Here is a 7622-nt window from a genome sequence, read left to right on the forward strand (position 1 = left end):
GAGACAGGTCTGCAGTCAGGCACATGGCATTTGGGAGCATGTGAGCTTTAGTGCTTCAAATGGGCTCTCCAGCCAAGTTTTTATAGTGACTCAAGATGGTTCAGATTCCTTCATTGGCTGGCTCTGGCCAAACCACGAAATTGAGTTCCCATCTTGACCAGCTTAGTCTCACAGAGCAGAGCCAACAGGAGTTCATTGTGGGGTGGATTTCAAGAGGCACAGAGAGGGAGGCAGCCTTGGTTGACACCTCTGGAGCAATGGCAGAGCCGTGCTTCTGTGCCAAACCTAGGCTGCTGCAGGTTCTAGAAGGCCTGTAACTGGGTAGGTGATGGCTCTGGGAAGAGTGCAGCCATGCTGGGAAGGGTCAGATTGAATGTGCTGAGTCATTTGCCTTCACATCTAGGCTTTCTCTGAACACTGTTATAATAAAGGATGAAGAATGAAAGCCTACCAAGATAAGAACTTCTAAGTTGCCACTCAGACACTGTGGCTAAGGATGGAGGTTCTAACACCAACAGGATGTTGTGGACCTTGGATCCGGTTCACAATTTCAGTGTCTGGTACTTGTCATTTAGTTTGATCCATCTTTTCCTAAATTTTTCTGATGGGGATTGCAGTGATGTGCCCTCATTCCTACGTTGCCCACAAACATATTAGCATGCAAAAAATCTTTGTTTCTCATTACCACCGTGGGCATGTTTGGGGGCTTAGGAAGTGATTTTCTTTGTTGAAATAATTTTTACCAATTTAAATATTGGAATAATTTTCCAGACAGAAGATCTGGGAGTTCTGTATATTTTTATTCACTTTTTCCCCTTTGGAACTGAAAGATTTATATGCTAATCAATGTAACAGTTGACTTTACACTGATAAATGTTGGGATCCTCTTGGAAACCACTAGAAATCTTGGGAATAGACAGAAGGACTCTAGATCCTGCTGGTCAGTGCCAACAAATGGTTTTGTTGAGGGCTACGGGAGGGCCTGGCTGCCCCAGTCTTCTCTGTTGGACCCGGTGACTCACTGACGTTCATGCTTCAGGTGCCCTTTCCTCCCCAGATGCCCCTTAAAACATGTTCAAGGATAGGGGCCTCCCTGGTGGTGCAAGGGGTTAAGACACAACCTATGAAGCTGTCCACAGCCTCTGCAGCACGAGTTCTATCCCCTGGCCGGCCAGGGAGCAGCCCACATGGCGCAGCAGACCTCCCCTGTCTTGCTTGCTGCTCCCCTCAACAGTGTACTTCCATCAACCCGCCTGTTCTGTTCTCCACTCTATCTCTGGTGAATCCTCACCCCCCCCCAACACCTCTGGCCTGTGCCCCAGTTCTTGTATGCATAAATAAATACATCTTAAAAAAAAATGTTCAAGGACAAATTCAGACCGCCCCTCCAATCCTTTGGATTAGTTAGTTGGTGATATTTCATGGATCTTCTTTTAGAAGCATCCTGCCCTAATTAAAGATGATGGTTTATCCATTTCCAAATGTAGACAAGGATATTATCATGGTGTTTGGAAGGAAAGTTCTTTTTTTTTTTTTAAGATTTATTTATGCATACAAGAACTGGGGTACAGGCCAGAGGTGCAGGGAGTAAGGATCTACCAGAGACAGAGTGGGGAACAGAACAGGTGAACTGACTGAAATATACCACTGAGGGGAGCAGTGGGCAAGACAGGAGAGGTCTGCTGCGACATGTGGGTCACCTCCCTAGTCAGGGATGGAATTCATGGTGTAGAGGCTGCGGGCAGCTTCACAGTGCTGTGCCTGGTGGCACACCCTTTGTGCCACCAGGGAGGCCCAGGAATTCATTTCTTGATTGCAACTTTTGGGTTTTATTTACAACTGTTTGGATTACCAGGTACCCTTAAAACAATGACCTGGGGGCCCTGAGAATGCTGGCAGGTCTAGGAGTGTTTCACTCTCCGCTGGGACTGGGAGTGGCACGGGGAGGTACTGCCATCTTCTGGCCACACTAGAACTTACCAGAAGTGGTTGAGGATGTTTTCAGTGTCCTCAGTTTCTCTAGAAATTCAAACAATGAGGAGCAGTTCTAAAGTCAGTAGTGCTAGGGCTTAGTGGGTAATCTTACCTTGTCTCCCACTTGAACTCTTGTTTAGATGTGAGATATGTCTAAGGAGATGATTGAGGTCGTGTAACAGTGAGTGACTAGTCAGGAAAACAAACTGGAGTTCCAAACAGCAGAAATTTAAATATAAGGAACTGATTATAAAAGGAGGAAGGGCAAAAGGGGAAGTAATGTCACCCAGAGATCAGAGATTCCAGAAGCCTTAATCTCCCCTACGCTGATAGCGAGGACCATGTAACCCACAGCCCGTTGACCTTTGATGTTGGGAAGGCAGGAGCTGTGTACTCTCTGGTGCTGCAGGAGCCAGGCACCCTCAGACATGGTGACCAGTGCAGTCAGGAAGCGGGGATTCATGTTTCCTGTTGAAACCTCACCGCTCCCACTCTTGTCTCTCTAGGCCCCTAGCCCAGGAATCGGAGCTCAGCTCTGGGGGCCAGGAAACCTGGATTTTAGTTTTAGTTTTAGTTTCTACTCCTCTGAGTCACCTCTACTCTGGGGAACAGACCAGGCTGATGTAGCATATGGCAGGGGCCATCTTGTCTTGTGGGTTAGATTCCAAGTTGGCACCTCACAGCATTTAATGAGGAAATGTTTGTCAAGTGCTGGATCAGTATAGCTTCTGCAGAAAACTAATGGCTTAGACTAGAGAAGAGTTGATTAAGGGAACTACTTACAGAGCCGTGGGCATCAGGGAAGTCAACAAGGGGCAGTGAGCACAGCTGTTACCAGCCTGGGGCAGGGTAGGGCAATTATCCAGGGCAATTATCTGCACCAGTGGGAGCTGCAGCTGAAGGAGGGGCTGCCCCACAGGAACAGAAGCCTTTGAAAAGGGAGGCCAGCCCTTGCCAGCCTGGCCCTTGGACAGGGAGGAAGCTGGTGGAATAATTAGCCTGGCCTCTTGCTCCCCCCACCTCCTAGTCTCCTGTCAGCATTTATTGGCTAAGCCATGGGCCAGGGGAGGTCAAATCCCAAGTGCAAAGTTTAGTGGAAAAGCCAGGAATGGCTTGATGAACAAAGATGCATCCAGTGTAAGCACCTACCACCCAGGAGACATACAGTAGGTGCTTTGTCCTTCAAGACCACTTGGTTCCCAGCCTCCATTCCCCAGGGAATGGTGCTCCTTGGGAGGTGCTGTGTAGCACAAAAGGACCTCAGAAACATTGACTTCTTAGGACCCATCTGACCTCTTGGCCTCTCCAAGCTGGGTGGGATGCTGGATGTGCAAATAGGGACCCTAGGAAGACGTCAAGCTGCAGGCTGTGGAAAACATGTCGCATATCTACACTTCATCTCAGAGCAGAAGCCCCTGATTCAGGTTTGTGAATCCAAGAGGAAAGTAAGTCCTTGTTCTGTCACTTGGCCATCCTGGGCAGCCCCAGCCTGAGAGTTTCTCGCCTTTTTCTCTCATGCACAGGGTTGCTGCCTAAATTCTCCCTGGATTCAGAGTGAGATTCAGGCTACAAGCAGTACAGGAGGGCCCTGCCTTTATCCTGTCTTGCTAGCACCCCAGTTCTTTTTTTTTTAAGATTGATCTGTTTATGCATATAAGAACCGGGGTACAGGCCAGAGGTGTGTGTGGGGGAAGGTGAGAGGATTCACTAAAGACAGAGTGGGGAACAGAACAGGCAGATTGACTGAAACACGTTGCTGAGGGGAGCAGCGGGCAAGTCAGGAGATGTCTGCTGCACCATGTGGGTAGCTTCCTGACAGGGGATCAAACTCTCGCTGCAGTGGCTGCGGACTGCTTCATAGGTTGCGTCTTAACCCCTTGCGCCACCAAGGAGGCCCTAGCACCCCAGTTCTTGCACCACAAGAGAAAGGTACCACTCTGGCATTATCCATGGGTTGGGGTAGACTATGGTAGGCACACTGGGTGTCTTCTCTGGGGAAGGCTGAACCCAGCCAGGGGGAATGAGACTTGCTCAAGATTACCTGGCAAGTTGGACTAGAATCCAGTTCTCCCAGATGGAAACTCAGTCTCCTGCTGCTCCATGCCCCCCCAGATTCCCTCCAGGACAGGTCTGCCTCGGGCCCAAGCACCACCTCCTGGGCCCCTCTATGTCCTCAGCATTATTAGGCCAGGTCCTTCTCCGCTGCCTGCCTCCTGCCCTACTGCCCTTGGATACTTCATCAGTCCCTTGACTTCCTATCTGATCCCCCCCTTTGCCCTCATTGGCTTTATCTATTTCTCCTTTTCATTTTGTCAACTTTTGGTTCCTATATTTGAAGTGAATCAAATATTTAGGATTTTTATATCTTTGTTTTGATTTTTTAATATTTATGAAATTTTCCTTATTTCTAGTGATACATTTGCCTTTGTCTGCTTGAATACTTTTCAATGTTCATGGTGTAAATTCCCACATGACAATTCCTTTAACAAGTGATTGAGTTGCTGTGAAATTCTAGCCTTTGGATGGAGTAGGTATGTCCTCTTAGGGAGACATGTGTTTCCTTTTTCCTTAGCAGTCATTGTAACCCAATTCAAATGTTAATTTTCAGATTAACATATTTTACTACTTTTAAAATTATGATTTTAAGTATTTCATTTTATTCCCCTTATTAAGTTCATGCCATTTAATTTGCGGTATCTCTAAATCTTCCAAACTGGAGGTTTGGAAACTCTAAAAAATCCATATCAGGCAAAGACTGCAAAGAAAAATATTCATTCACTTTATTTTTTTAATTTTCTTCAAGGACTTTTTTTTTTTTTAAGATTTATTTATTTATTAGATTTATTTTTATTTATTTATACAAGCAGTGGGTACAGTCAGAAGCATGGGAGGGTGAGAGAATTCACCAGAGCCAGAGCGGGGAGCAGAGCAGGCAGAAGGACCGAGGTACACTGCTGACGGGAGCAGTGGGCGGCAGGAGAGGTCTGCGCACCATGTGGGACCCTCCTCTGGTGGCCGGGAGCAGCCGGGGATCGAACCGGCGCTGCAGAGGCTGCGGGCAGCTTCGCAACCCAGCGCTCAACCGCTGCGCCACCGGGGAGGCCCAAAAATATTCATTCACTTTTTTTTTTTTTTTTTTTTTTTTTTTTTTTTTTTTTTTTTGTATAGAGGCATGCTTTATTTATTTGTTTGCTGGTCTGTTTGTTTGTTTTGTTTATACATGCACTGGGTACAGTCAGAAGCGCGGGAGGGTGAGAGAATTCACCAGAGCCAGAGCGGGGAGCAGAGCAGGCAGAAGGACCGAAGTACACTGCTGAGGGGAGCAGCGGGCGGCAGGAGAGGTCTGCGCACCATGTGGGACCCTCCTCCGGTGGCCGGGGAGCAGCCGGGGATCGAACCGGCGCCGCAGAGGCCGCGGGCAGCTTCGCAACCCAGCGCTCAACCGCTGCGCCACCGGGGAGGCCCTATATTCATTCACTTTAAAGAGGCATTGTTAGGAGTATTATATACATTCACTTGAATTAATTTATCCCCATTATTTTATAGTTGAAAATACAATGTCATTAAAGGAACATTTTAAATGGACAAAACTGTGGCTTGCTCATAGAAGTATGATGATCATTTTTACATTTTTCTCGGTCATTATCCATACACGTTATTCTCTTAAATAATTGTGATAGAAATTTATTTATTTATTTATTTATTTTTGCCCTTAATGTTGGAAAGAACTTTCCATGGTGGAAAAAAGGAATATAGTCAATTTGAATGCAAAGTCATGTGAGAGCTAAGTGAAGGAGAAGCGATCATAGAGTGAGGTATGGGCCATATCAAGTAAAGCTGTTGATATACATCAACTATGCTAAAAACTACTCTAATTGTGATAGAAATTTAAATGCCATTTTAGAATCTACTTTATTTCATTTTGCTTCAAATCATTCATGTTTTAATAACTTAGTTATTCATTCTTTAATTTTTTTACATAGTAATTCATGAAGTTGACCTGCAACGATTAACTGACTGCTTTCAACAGAGTATAATTAAATCTGTAGTTTATATCACAAAGTTTTCATTAATGCAAAACTCACATCTGGAAAAGTTGGTATCTCCTGAGTATAACTTCCCTCTATATATAATTGTTGCAGTAAACTTTTTAAGTGAATTCAGCGTAGGTTAGTTTGATACCACATTAGAGACTCCACTCTGATCTGCTCACATCCAGCCTTGGTGACATGATAATTACATCCCAATGTGGGATGATGTCACCCCACTTGTCCCCCCATCTGATACCTGCCATCACCCCCCACAGCCAACACTCATCTCATCAGCAGTGAGCTACACCAGCCAGCTGAGACCCTTGTCTCAGACCTGAGCTGGAAGCAGCAGGGGGCTGGGGGGGAGACATATTTTGGAGGAATTCCCTTTTCTCATTTCTCCAACATTTTTTGAAAAACTTATTTTTTTGTGTGTTTGAATAATGTCATCTTTCTCATTTATCATTTCTATTTTTCTTATTATCTTCCTTATTTCCTTCTCTTCATTCTCCAGTTTGCTTTTCTCTCATACTTCCTTTTCTTCCATTCTTTTTCTATTAAGTTCATTCCATTTTTATGCCCTTTATTTCCTCTCCTTTTTTTTAAAGGCATTTTACCCTTTCATCTTTGCTCTCCAACCTCTATTTATTCCAATTTTCCCAGTCTCCTTTCGAGGGAATAGAGCAATTTGGTCCTTATTGCCAGTGGCAGCCTCCCTGGGTTTCAGCAGCTCAATTCCTTACCAGAGAGCAGACCTGCGGCAGCCCCTTTGCTGCTTCTCTGTGCTATCCCACTTTGATGGACAAAATCCCTTCACCTCATAAATTGCCTGAGCCAAGTGCCTGGCTGACAGCTTGAACTGCAGAGGACTTGCTATTACTGTCTTTGCCTGATATGGATTTTTTAGAGCTCAGCTTCATTCCTGTCTTCACTCCCTGGCCTCTCCTCAGCCTGCTCTCTGTTCCATTATTCTAGTCATCTATTGCTTTCTGTTAAGTTGTCACAGGCTCTGTGCTCATTTTACTCTGCCCTCTCACTCCCAGCTTTCCTGGGGCCAGAAGTCAAGGAAGTCCAATGTGAAGTTCCTAGTCTCACTTCTTATATCTTCAAAGTCACTTAGGGCTCTTCATCCACAACTGCAGGGCCAGCTGTTGCACCTTGCTCTCTGTTCTTTAAAGGCTCTTTTCCTTGCCCTACTTCCCATCCATTTATCCCTCCCCTTCAGTAAGAGGCTTAATTTACTTTCAGTGGCCTCTCTCTGCTGTCTTTGTACTTCCCTGACAAGCTCACCCTGCAACCCATTTTCTCTTATTCCTTTTCTGATGTTGTTCCATTGGTTTCGCTTCCTTTCTTTTCTCTCATCTTGTTTATCTTAGCTCCTTTTTTCTTTTTAAAAAGATTTTAACATTAATTTGACAGTCATTTTCATCTCTCTATAACGTTGGGGGGACATTTTCACTCATAGCACATTTTCTATTGCAACATTCCTTTCCCTCTCTCTCTCACCTCCCACCCTAGCTTGAATTAACTGCAACCATCAGTTAATCAATCTGCGACCACCACCTCTGTATTTCTGCTTTAACCATTTTCCTGGTGCTGCCCCCTTATTTTCACTCA

The sequence above is a fragment of the Talpa europaea genome (assembly GCF_964194135.1).
Source record: "Talpa europaea genome assembly, chromosome: 11".
In the NCBI taxonomy this organism is placed as follows: domain Eukaryota; kingdom Metazoa; phylum Chordata; class Mammalia; order Eulipotyphla; family Talpidae; genus Talpa; species Talpa europaea.